This window comes from Chlorocebus sabaeus, chromosome 20 (genome assembly GCF_047675955.1).
Source record: "Chlorocebus sabaeus isolate Y175 chromosome 20, mChlSab1.0.hap1, whole genome shotgun sequence".
NCBI classification, from domain to species: domain Eukaryota; kingdom Metazoa; phylum Chordata; class Mammalia; order Primates; family Cercopithecidae; genus Chlorocebus; species Chlorocebus sabaeus.
In genome coordinates this window covers 114,124,105-114,137,636 of record NC_132923.1, presented here as the reverse complement: position 1 = coordinate 114,137,636, position 13,532 = coordinate 114,124,105, and positions in this window count along the sequence as shown.

The following is a 13,532-nucleotide window of genomic DNA, read 5'->3' as shown; positions in this document are numbered from 1 at the left end:
ATTAACAACTGGCTCCCAAAATTCCTGGAAATGTACCAGTTGGCTCTCAAGATCCAGTGTGAACTATCTCCCATGCAACACCGGGCCATTCTCCCATTTTACAATGGTGGAAACTGAGGCTCACAGAGATGAAGCGTCTCAAGCGCTGAAGGTCAAGTTGAATGTGGCCTGGCTGAGGCAACACCCAGGCATATTTTGCTGTTATTCTGAATTCTTTCAACTGTTTCCTAGATTTCCAAACTCCCTCAGAAAATTCCAGCATCTTCTCTCCCCATATCTTCTCTGCATCCCTAGAGCTCTTCGGTGTGACATACAGAATTTATTCTTCCTCCTCCTCCCTCTTAAAAACCAAATTTCTGGCAAAAGCAGCCTGAGGCTGAGTCCTTCCTCCTACATTTCCAGGGTCACTAACTCTGGAGTGAGCCTCTGGGGCCATGAAGGAGCCCCTGGGCCCAAGGGAGAATGAGGGGTGTCCAGCCCAGCCAGCACACACTCAGGTGACCCAATAAACCCATCTTTAGTTCACACTTCTAAATCCAACAAGGATTGGTACAGAGAGTTACAGAGACCTAGAGAGCTGCCTTGGGACCCCACTGATAAACTCGTGACCTTGTGCAAGTCAGCTCACTTCTCTGAGCAAAACGGGGTTTCTAATCCCCACCCTTGGGATTGCTATGACAATTATCTAACAGCTGCCTTCCTTCTTTCCCCAGTGTCCTTAAATGGTGTGATTCACTGGATGCCAGGGGGCCCCTCACTTATCCCCAATGTCTGGGAAGGCACTGCCTTCTTCCAACTGTTCTTTTTCAATTCTACTACTCTTGGAGAAATAGCTGATAACCTGCGCACCCTCAGAAGTGAGTTGATCCGGGCTTCCTCCCTGTCCGAGGCCCTGGGGTCTTCCCCTTCACTATCTCTCTTCCTCCTCCAGGTGGGAAGGGACTGAAGCCTAACCTCCCAGCTGGAGGCCCACAGTCAGAGTCCTTGGCTTGGGTCTTCCCTCTATGGAGTTTTAATCTCCCCAGGTGGGGAAAGGAATCCTAAGCCCTTGCTTTTCCTCTTCCCCTGCAGTGCCCCCAGGTTTTCTGAAGGGCTCCTTTTCTTTTCTTTCCCTTTTTTTTTTTTTTTTTTTTTCAGACAGAGTCTCACTCTGTCACCCAGGTTGAAGTGCAGTGGTGCAATCTTATCTCACTGCAACTGCCACCTCCCAGGTTCAAGCGATTCTCCTGCCTCAGCCTCTCGAGTAGCTGGGACTACAGGCGTGCACCACCATGCCCAGTGGGAGGATCACTTGAGCTCAGGAGTTCAAGACCAGCTGGGCAGCATAGTGAGACTGTCTCTACAAAAAAAAAAAGAAAAGAAAGGAAAAAGAAAAAAAAGCAGGGTGTGGTGGCACATGTCTGAGGTCCCAGCTACTCAGGAGGCTGAGGCGAGAGGATTGCTTGAGCCAAGGAGGTCATGAGGCTGCAGTGAGCTGTAATCACACCAGTGCACTCCAACCTCAGCAACAGAGTAAGTCTTTGTCAAAAAAAAAAAAAAAAAAAAAACCACACACACACAGAAAAAAAGTCAGATTTACATGTTGTTTGAAACAAAAATTACATAGCTTAAAAATATTCAAAAGCCTACCATATATATATATCTTGGCAGGAAAAAGAAAAAAATATTCAAAAACCACTAGAATCTGTTTCACTAGTGATGAGATGTTTGCTAAGGGCCCTTCCAGCTCTAAGTCTTAGAATTTCTGCTTTCAGGCTGGGAGCAGTGGCTCATGCCTGTAATCTCAGCACTTTAGGAGGCCGAGGCAGGTGGATCACCTGAGGTCAGGAGTTTGAGACCAGCCTGGCCAATATGATGAAACCCTGTCTCTTCTAAAAATACAAAAAATTAGCTGTGCATGGTGGCATGCACCTGTAATCCCAGCTACTCGAGAGGCTGAGGCAGGAGGTTGAACTTGAACCCAGGAGGCAGAGGTTGCAGTGAGCTGAGATCATGCTATTGCATTCCAGCCTGGGCAACAAGAGGGAAACTCCATCTCAAAAAAAGAAAAAGAAAAAGAAAAAATTCTGCATTCATGAAACAGTGACTGTCAGGTCACAGGAGAGGGAGGGAGAATATTGCAGATGCTCTTGGAAGGATGGGGCAGGGCAGGTGAACCTCTTGTCCATGGCTACTTGAGCAGTAGATTCTGGAAGAATCAAAGAGCTCCCAGCTGTAAGAAATCAAACAAATTGTGAACCTTCCTGGATCTCAGTTTCCTCTCCCTTGACACATGGGTGTTTGTTCCCTACTGCTGCTAACACAAATCACCACAAATACAGAGGCTTAAACTACACAAATATATTATCTTATAGTTCTATGGGTTAGAAGACCAATGCAAGACCCAACAGGCCAACCTCGAGGTGTCAGCGGAGCTGGAGGTTCTAGGGGCTCTAGGGGAGAATCTATTCCCTTGCCTTTTCCAGCATCTAGAGGCTTCCTGCACTCCTTGGCTCATGGCCCCTTCTTCCATCTTCAAAACCAGCAATGTTGCATCTCTCTCTAACTGTTCTACATCTCATATTTCCTTCTGCCTGCATCTTCCACTTTTAAGGACCTTTATGATTACATTGAGCCCATCCAAATAATCCAGGATAATCTCCCTATTTTAAAAGTCAGCTAAGGGATGGGCACAGTGGCCCACTCCTGTCCTCCCAGCACTTTGAAAGGCTGAGGTAGGAAGATCACTTGAGGCCAGGAGCTCAAGACCAGCCTAGACAACAAAGTGAGACGCTCCCCGCATCTCTGCAAAAACAAAAATTTAGCTGAGTCTCGAACTCCTGACTTGAAATGACCCACCCACCCCAGCCTCCCAAAGTGCTGGGATCACAGGCATAAGCCACCACGCCCAGCCCCTCACTTCTCAATAAAAGAAACAGCAGGGCACTTGTGGTCATCTTTTATTCACACATATTTTTTGGTTAATAAAATACAATTTAAAAACATATAATTAAAGAGGTCAGGTCAAACATGGTGACTCACACCTGTAATCTCTGCACTTTGGGAGGCCAAGGCAGGCAGATCGCTTGATCCCAGGAGTTCAAGAGCAGCCTGGGAAACATGGCAAAACCCTATCTCCACAAAAAAAATGCAAAAATTAGCCAGGCATGGTGGTGCGTGCCTGTAATCCCAGCTACCTGGGAGGCTGAGGTGGGAGAATCACTTGAGCCCAGGAGGCATAGGCTGCAGTGAGCCATGATTTCACCACCGCACTCCAGACTGGGCAACAGAGCAAGATCCTATCTCAAAAATTAAAAAATAAAATAAAATAAAAACTCTGTTCTAAATCTATACCATGCATTCATGTTAATAGGGAGAGCTGCAAAGTATGTGAAGCAAAAACTGATAGAACTGAGAAAAGAAATAAACAAAATTGCAATTATAATTAGAGACTTTAGTTTCCCTCTTAACAATTGATACAACAACAGATGGAGAATCATGAAGGATACAGAAGAGTTCAATACCTACAACCAATAGGATCTAATCGACATCCAACAATCCACCCAACAATAGCAGAACACACATTGTTTTCAAGCACCAGTGAAATATATATCAAGATAGACCACACCCTGAACCACAAAACAAACCTCAACAAATTAAAAAACAATTGAAATCATACAAAATGTGTTCTCTGACCACAGTGGAATCAAACTAGAAATCAACAGCATAGAGATAACATGAAAATCTCTGAACCCTTGGAAACAAAGCTACACACTGCTAAATAATTCATGCGGTCAAAGAATAGATCTCAAAAGAAATTTAACAGTACACTTACTTTAATAAGAATAAGAATACTCCATATTAACACGTGTAGGGCATAGCTAAAGCTATGTGAGAGGAAAATTAATAGCAATAAATGCTTACACCAGAAAAGAGGAAGAGTCTCAAATCAATAATCTAAGTTTCCATGTCAAGAATCCAGAAAAAAAAAAATCTAGGAAAAAAGGAGCACAATAAACCCAAAGCAAGCAGAGGATTGAAACAATAAAATAAGAGCATAACACTGAAAACAGAAAAGCAAGAAAGAAAACCAATGAAACAAAAAACTGGTTTTCTTCACTGCTTCAAAACTGACAAACTTCTAGAAAGACTAACAGGAAAAAAACAGAGAAGACATAAATTACCAATATGAGGAATGAAATGGGATGTCACTTTAGGCCTTGCAGATATCAAAAAGATAATAAGAGAACACTATGTATAACTCTACAGGCACAAATTTAACAACTTTGATGAAATGGACCAATTCTGGGAAAAGTAAAAACTACCACAACTTGCTCATATTGAATAGCCCCATAACGATTTAGGAAATTAAATTGAATTGAATTGAATTGAATTGAATTGAATTGAATTGAATTGAATTGAATTGAATTGAATTGAATTTTTGGCAATTTTTTAATTGCCAAAAAAGAAAATCTCCAGAGCCAGGTAGTTTCACTGGAGAATACTACCAAGTGTTTAGAGAAGAATTAATACCATCTACACAATCTCTTCCAGAAAATAGAAGAGGCAGAAACATTTCCCAATTCATTTTATGAAGCTAATATTATTCTGATACCAAAACCAAGCAAAGATAATACACAAAAAAGAAAGAAAACTACAGACCAATATTCCTCATGAGTACAGATGTAAAAGTTCTTAACAAAATACTAGCAAATAGAAGTCAGCAACATATCAAAAGAATTATATACCATTGAACTGACCCAATTTTCCCTTAGAACTGATGTTTACAACTGTTTTTAATAAAACAGAAATTGACCCTTCCCGTCTTGAAGCTTGAGAAACTTAGATTTTTCTTATCTGAGTTCCTTTCTTGGGAAATTGGCTATCAGGGAGCTGAAACTTTCCAGATCACCGCATCTGGACAGTGAGGCACCAAACCCCTTATCTGACTACCTGATGCCTGTTGACCAACTCCTATATAAACCCCTAACTTTAGTTGGTTGGGGAGAGAGATTTGAGACTTGTCTCTCATCTCCTGGCAGACATTACCCACAATAAAGCCTTTCTTCCCCGGCAATACTTGTTGTCTCAGTGATTGGCTTTCTGTGCAGTGAGAGTAACTGGACCTAGGTCAAACCCCTGGCATTCAGCAACAACATTCTGGTGTTCCTGACTTGGATTGCATTGTTTGTGACTTGGCAGCCACAGACTGGGAGAGTTTTGAAAACCCTTCTAGCAGATGTCCAGCCATATTTGGCCAGAGGTTTCAGTCTGTCTCTCTCTCTTTGGCCCCAACTGCAGTCCTGATTGCCTAGGAAGAATAGTCTTTGGAACTTGACATCAGCATCTGGACAGGTAAGTGTGGTACCAGATAGTAGGACCTGCTCCTGTCAAATTGGGAGATTCTGAAGGAATTTCCATTTGTTGCAGGTTAAACAAGCCCATCCTACTAATGTGAGAGTGGAAAGCACTCTATTTCAGTTTGGACACTTTTGGGGCTTGTTAATCACTACTGCAGTTAGATTGATTTTTGTTCTGTTTTGTTTTAAGACTGAGTTTTGCTCTGTCACCCAGTCCGGAGTGCAGTGGCATGATCTTGGCTTACTGCAACCTCCACCTCTTAGGTTCAAGTGATTCTCCTTCCTCAGCCTCTCAAGTAGCTGGGACCAACTAATTTTTGTATTTTTAATAGAGACAGGGTTTCACCATGTTGGCCAGACTGGTCTCAAACTCCTGACCTCAAGTGATCCACCTGCCTTGGCTTCCCAAAGTGCTGGGATTACAGGCATGAGCCACCACACCTGGCCTAGATTGTATTTCGATAAGTATTTGTGTGTGTGTCGATATAGTCATGGGAAATCAAAATTTGATCCCCCCCAAAAAAAATTAAATAAATAATAAAACAAAATTCAACCCCAGAATGCAGCCTGCTTGAGTAAACTCTTCAAAATTGATTAATTATATCTTACAACTAGATTCATTTTGCTATCAAATGGGAAAGTAGGATGAAATTCCCGATGTCTAAGCTTTTATGCTCCTTTATCAGAACAAACCTGATCAAGTTAAATGTAAAATTTAGATGCAATGGATGAAACTTTTAAGAAGGGTGGTGAATCTGCACTTTGCCCTATGATCCCCATGTCGCCAGCAGAGAAGAATCTTCCTTAGATGAGGAAGTCTGGGCTACTACAACTTCTATAACCCCAGCCCAGCCATCTCAGCACTCTCCACCAGCTGCCTTGGGGCCAGCTTCAGCCTCTTCGATGGCTCCAACTCCTAAGACTTCCAAACCCTGAGACTTCCAAACCCTGCAAAACCCTTTCCCGACTCCTGCTAGCCCTCTCGCTTATGGACCCAGGATCCGTACCCTAGTTCTGCCAGGTCTTACCCCATATTTTCCTTTGCTCTCTCCTTTCACCAAGGAGACATCTGGGAACTCCAGAGAAATGGTCTCATCCTCTTGGACCCATCAGGGGACACAATTTGGCTGGGCTCTGCTACCCTTCCCTACAGGGCAATTCCCTCTAAGACAGGTCCCTGTTGGAAGTTTAGCTGAAGAAGGACAGCCTGCTGGAATGATGCGAACTTATATAACTGTAAGCAGACCAAACCTGCTTATATTGATGACCTGAAACGTATAACTAACCTCTTTGAGTCTATTTTCACGACTCATTGCCCTACATGGGCTGATGTTCAGAGCCTCCTTAAAGTCTTGCTGACATCTGAAGAGTGTCATATAGTGCTAGAAAAGGCTCAGGAGAAGGTTGTTCGGTTACACACAGAAGATCCTAATAATGGGGTGAGGACTGGTAACAGTCTGGCAGTGTCCCTCCATGACCCCAGCTGGAATCTGATCAACCGGGGTTCTGGACTGTTTTCTGGTGGGGCTCAGGAAGGGAGTGCTTCAAACCAAAAGTTTAAACAAGGTGCAGGAAATCAGACAAGAAGTGGATGAGAATCCACTAGCATTTTGGAAAGAATTTTGGAGGCTTATCAAAAATATACAGATGTAGGCCGGGCACAGTGGCTCACACCTGTAATTCCAGCACTTTGGGAGGCCAAGGCAGGTGGATTGCTTGAGGTCAGGAGTTCGAGACCAACCTGGCCAGCATGGTAAAACCCCATCTCTACTAAAAATACAAAAAATTAGCTGGGCATGGTTGTGCACGGCTGTAGTCCTAGCTACTCAGGAGGCTGTGGCAAGAGAATCTCTTGAACCCAGAAGGCAGAGGTTTCAGTGAGCCAAGATCACACCACTGCACTCCAGCCTGTCTCAACAAAAAAAAAAAAAAAAAAAAAGAAAGAAAGAAAAGAAAAAAGAAGAAAAGAAAAGAAAGAAAAGAAAAGAAATACACAGATGTAGATCCGACAGTCCTAAGAATTCCATGTTAATTAATATGAGCTATTTTGTAATATGCAGACGGTATCTTGATAGCCAGTGAAATGGAGGGTAACTCCATCCTTCATGCCATTAAAGTCTTAAAGTTTCTGGCACATAAAGAGTACCAAGTGTCTAAGAAAGAGGCATAGATCTCTCATCCCACCATTCAGTACCTGAGCTTCAAGCGACTCACAATCTTCTCCCAGACCACAGAGGCAATAAATCAGGTGGCAGTCTCCGGTATCCTTAAACAACTACGTGGTCCCTTAGGGATGCCTGGATTTTGTCAAATTTAGATCCCTAACTTCAGATTAATAGCCAAACCTCTCTAGGAGACTTTAAAAGAAGAAGAAAGGGAACCCCTTCCTTTGAGTAGAGAATGCCAAAACGCCTTTCTAACCATTAAACAGAAATGGATGACAGCCCCTGCCCTGAGTCTCCCTGACCTACACCAACCTTTTGATTTATTTGTTCAAGAAAAACAGGGAATTGGACTTGGAGAATTAACTCAAGACCTTGGGACCTTAAAATGTCTCCTTGCCTTCTTTACAAAACAGCTTGACAAGGTAACTAAGGGCTGGCCCACCTGCCTAAGGGCAGTGGCTGCCACCTGTGATATATTGCAGGAAGCTGAGATGTTCACCTTTGGGCAGCCCATGAAGGTACATACTATGCATTATGTGTTTGCCGTGCCCAAGCAGAAGGGGGCTATTGTTGACTGCCAGGGCTGGAAAAGCACCAAGCCATGCTTCTAGATAAACCAAATATAACTCTTAAAGTTATTTCTACTCTGAATCCTGCCACCCGGCTACCAAGGAACCTCCAGCCTCCTGTTGATGATTGCAGTCAAATAATTGATCAAGTTTACTCCAGCAGACTGGGCCTCACAGATTTGCTATTAACAGAACCCAACAAAGAATTCTTCACTGAGGGAAGCAATTTCATGGAACAAGGAGTCAGGAGGGCCAGGCTGGGTTGAGGCTTACCTCACCAGAACTGAGAAACCTGCTGAAGTTGTAAAGGCTCTAATGAAGGAAATAATTCCTCCATATGGATTCCCACAAACTCTCCAAAGTGACAATGAAGCTACTTTTTTTTTTTTTTTTAAACAGGGTTTCACTCTGTCACTCAGGCTGCAGTGCAGTGCTGCAATCACAGCTCACTACAACCTCAACCTCCCCGGCTCAGAGGACCCTTCCACCTCAACCTCCCTAGTCGCTGGGACTACAGTCATGCACCACCACACCTGGATAATTTTTGTATTTTTTGTAGAGACAGGGTCTTGCCATGTTGCCCAGACTGGTCTCAAACTCCTGAGTTCAAACAATCTACCCGCCTTGGTTACCCAAAGTGCAGGGATTACAGGCATGAGCCACAACTCCCAGCCTGAAGCGGTTTTTTTGTTTCTTTTTTTTTTTTTTTTTTTTTTTTTTTGAGATAGAGTCTCACTCTGTCACCCAGGCTGGAGTGCAATGGCGCAGTCTCAGCTCACTGCAACTTCCACCTCCTGGGTTCAAGCGATTCTCCCACCTCAGCCTCCCAAGTAGCTGGGACTACAGGTGTGTGACACCACACCCAGCAAATTTTTGTATTTTTAGTAGAGATGGGGTTTCACTATGTTGGCCAGGCTGGTCTCGAACTCCTGACCTCATGATCCACCCGCCTTAGCCTCCCAAAGTGCTGGGATTACAGGCGTGAGCCACTGCACCGGGCTATGAAGTCACTTTTATAGCCCAAATAACCCAGGAAGTATGGCAGCTTCTGGGTGTTAACTGGAAACTGCATTTGTCTTGGAGACCCCAATTTTCTGGAAAGACTGAAAGAATACATTAAGACATCAAGGAGATGCTTTCTAAAGTTTGCCGAGAGACGACTCTTACCTGGGAAAAGGTCTTGCCCCTTGCCCTGCCATGACCAGTGGGTTTTTTTTTCTAGGGATTCAAGGCTGGTTCAATATTTTTAAATCAACTAATGTAATCTACCAGATTAATAGGCTAAAGAAGAAAAATTACATGACCATGTCAATTTATACAGAAAAAAATTTACAAAATTCAAAATCCAGCTACTAATTTTTTTTAAATACTCTCAGAAAACTGGGAATAAGAGAATAATTTCCTCAATTTTATTTTTTAAAACCTGCCAAAAACCTACAGCTAAAGGCTGGGCACAGTGGCTCACACCTTTATTCCCAGCACTTTGGGAGGCCGAGGCGGGTAGATCACAAGGTCAGGAGTTCAAGATCAGCCTGACCAACATGGTGAAACCCCGTCTCTACTAAAAATACAAAAATGAGCCGGGCGTGGTGGCGCATGCCTGTAATCCCAGCTACTCAGAAGCCTGCAGCTGGAGAATCGCTCGAATCCAGGAGGCAGAGGTTGCAGTGAGCCAAGATTGTGCCACTGCACTCCAGCCTGGGTGACAGAGCAAGACTCCGTCTCAAAAAACAAACAAACAAAAAATAAAAACCTACAGCTAACATTATACTTAGTGGAAAAAGACTGAATGTTTTCCTCTAACATCAGGAACAAGGCAAAGACATCTATTCTCAGGGTTGGGTGTGGTGGCTCACGCCTGTAATCCCAGCACGCTGGAAGGCCGAAACAGGTGGATCATGAGGTCAGGAGATCGAGACCATCCTGGCTAACAGGGTGAAACCCTGTCTCTACTAAAAATACAAAAAATTAGCCGGGCGTGGTGATGGGCGCCTATAGTCCTAGCTACTTGGGAGGCTGAGGCAGGAGAATGGCATGAACCCGGGAGGCAGTGCTTGCCATGAGCCGAGATTGTGCCACTGCACTCCATCCTGGGTGACAGAGCGAGACTCCGTCTCAAAAAAAAAAAAAGGTGTCCACTCTCACCATTCTTATTCAACACAATATTGGGAATTCGAGCCAGTGAAATAAAGCAAGAAAATTAAGTAAAAAGTATACAGACTAGCAAGGAAGAAATAAAACTATTCATATTTACAGATAACATGATTGTCTATGTAGAAAATACCAAGGAATCTACCAAAAACAAAAACAAAAAACTCCTAGAATGAATAAATGGGTACAGTAATTTCACAGAATACAGGATTAATATACCAAAAAAATTATATTTCTGTATACTAGCAATAAACAGTAAAATAAAACAGTAAAATTAAAAATATAAGACCTTTTATAAACACTCCAAAATAATGAAATGCTTAGGTTTAAATCTAATAAAACATATACTGAAATAATGTGCTGAAAATTATAAACTAGTTTTAAAAGAAACCAAAGAAGATGTCAGAAGAGTGACATATTGTGTTCATGAATTAGAAGACTCAAAAGATGTGAGTCTTCTCAAATTGATATTCAGATTTAATAAAATTTCTATCAAAATCCCAGCATGCTATTTTGTAGTAGATGTAAACAAGATCTCTATAACATTTGTATGGAAATCAAAGGACCTGTAATAGCTAAAACAGTTTTGAAAAAGAAGAATAAAGTGGGGGAAATCAGTCTACCCAGTTGATAACTTCAAGATTTATATACGGTTACAGTGATCAAGACTATGCTGTCTTGGAAGGAACGCATTCAAACCACAGCACCTGGTTGAGGGATAGATGCATAGATCACTGAAATAGGATAGAGAACCCAGGAATAGTCCCACACAAATACGCCCAGCTGATTTTCTTTTTTATTTTTGAGACAGGGTCTTGCTCTGTTGCCCAGACTGGAGTTGCAGTGGTGCAATCACGGCTCACCACAGCCTCCTCTTCCTGGGCTCAAGTGTTCCTCCCATCTCTCAGTCTCCCAAGTAACTGGGACTACAGGCACGTGCCACTGTGCCCAGCTAATTTTTATGGTTTTTTTGTTTTTTGTTTTTTGTTTTTGTTTTTGTAGAGACAGGGTTTTGCCATGTTGCTCAGGCTGGTCTTGAACTCCTGGTCTCAAGAGACCTGCTTGCCTTGACCTCCCAAAGTGCTGGGATTACAGGCGTGAGCCACCATGCCTGGCCCAACTGATTTTTGTCAAAGGTGCAAAAGCAATTCAACAGAAGTGCTGTGGTTTGACTGTGTTCCTTCCAAAATTCAGGTATTAACATTTTATGGCCAAAGTGGTTGTATTAATAGGTGGGGCCTTTAAAAGGTAATTAGCTCATGAGGGCTCCTCTGGTGAATGGGATTAAGGCCTGTATAAAAGAGCCTTCTCTTCACGCAGCATTCAGCTTGCTTGCCCCTCTGCCTTCCACTACGTGAGGACACAGTGTTCCTCCCCTCCGGAAGCCGGAAGATGCAATACACAGCGCCATCTTGGAAGCAGAGGGGAGCCATCACCAGACAACCAAACCTGCTGGCACCTTGATCTTGGACTTCTCAGCCTCCAGAACTGAACAAAATTTCGTTTATGAGAAATAAAGTTCCATTCTTTATAAATTACCTAGTCTCCAGTATTTTTGTTATAGCATCACAAATTGACTAAGACAGGAGGAAAGATAGCCATTTCAATAAATGATGCTGGAATAACAGGACATCCATGGGCAAAAACATGAACCCCAACCTAAACCTCATGCCTTATACAAAATTAATTCAAAATAGATCACAAACTTAAATATAAAACACATAGTGATAGACTTTTAAAAAACACTATAGGAGAAAATCTTTGGGATCTAGGGCTAGGCAAAGAGTTTGCAGACTTGACACCAAAAGCATGATCCATAAGAGAAAAAGTTGATAAAGTGGCATATTAATTTTCTGTGGGAACTATAATAATTACTACAAAAATAGTGGTTTAAAACAACAGAAATTTATTATCTGACAGTTCCACAAACCAGAAGTCTGAAATCAATATTACTGGGTACAAATCAAAATGTCAGTAGGTCTATACTACCCTTGTCGGTATTAAGAAAGGATGCATTCCTTGCTTCTTCCAGTTTCTGGTGGTTACCAGAATTCCACAGCTGTGGTTATATCATTCCAATCTCTGCCTCCAGTCACATTGCCTTTTTCTCTTCCATCAGTACTGAATCATCCTCTAACTCTCTCTTATAAGGATACTTGTGATTGCCCTTAGGGTCCATCCCAATTATCCAAGATAACCTTCTCATTTCAAGATCTTTAACCTGCTGGGTATGGTGGTTCATGCCTGTAATCTCAGTACTTTGGGAGGCTGAGGCAGGAGGATCACTTGAGCCCAGGAGTTTGAGACCAGCCTGGGCAACATTGCAAGACTCAGTTTCTACAAAAAATTTTTAAAATTTTAGCCAGGCATAGCGGTGCCCACCTGTAGTCCCAACTACTTAGGAGGCTGGGGTGAGAGGAACGCATAAGCCTGAGGTTGAGGCTGCAGTGAGCTGCAACTGCACCACTGCACTCCAGCCCAAGGGACAGAGTAAAACCTTATCAAAAAAAAACTTTAACGTAATCACACCTGCAACCACATCTGCAAAATTCCTTTTTTTTTGCCATAAAATGTAACCTTTACATGTTCCAGGGATTAGAATGTATACATCTTTTGAGGGACCACTATTCAGCCTACCACAATTGGACTTGGTCAAAATTTAAAATTTTTGCTCTGCAGAAGACCCAAGAGGATGAAAAGACAAGCTACAGAATCAAAAGATTTGCAAACTTACGTACCTGACAAAGGACTGGTTTCTGGAATGTCTAAGGAACCCTCAAACCTCAACAGGTTTTTTTAAAAATCCAATTAGAAAATGGGCAAAAGACATAAAGAGATATTTTACTGAAGAGGATATACAGATGGCAAAAAAGCATATAAAAATGTTCAACATCATTAGCTATGAGGAAAGTGCAAATTAAAACCATAACGATACATCAGTACCACCTATTAGAATTACTAAAATGAAAAAAATAGTGACAATACCAAATGCTAGTCAGAAAATATGGGGAAACTCGATCATGCATACATTGCTGGCTAGACTGTAAAAGGGCATAGCCACTGGGGAACATTCTGGCAGTTTCTTTAAACACTAAGCATGCAACTACCATTCGAACCATCAGTTGCACTTCTGGGCATTTATCCCAGAGAAATAAAAACTTATGTTCATACAAACACCTATAAACAAATGTTCATAGCAGCTTTATTCGTAATAGCCCCAAACTGTAAACAACCCAGATGTCCTTCAACAAGTGCATGGTTAAACAAACTGTGCTATATCCATACACGGAACCACCATTCTGTAACAA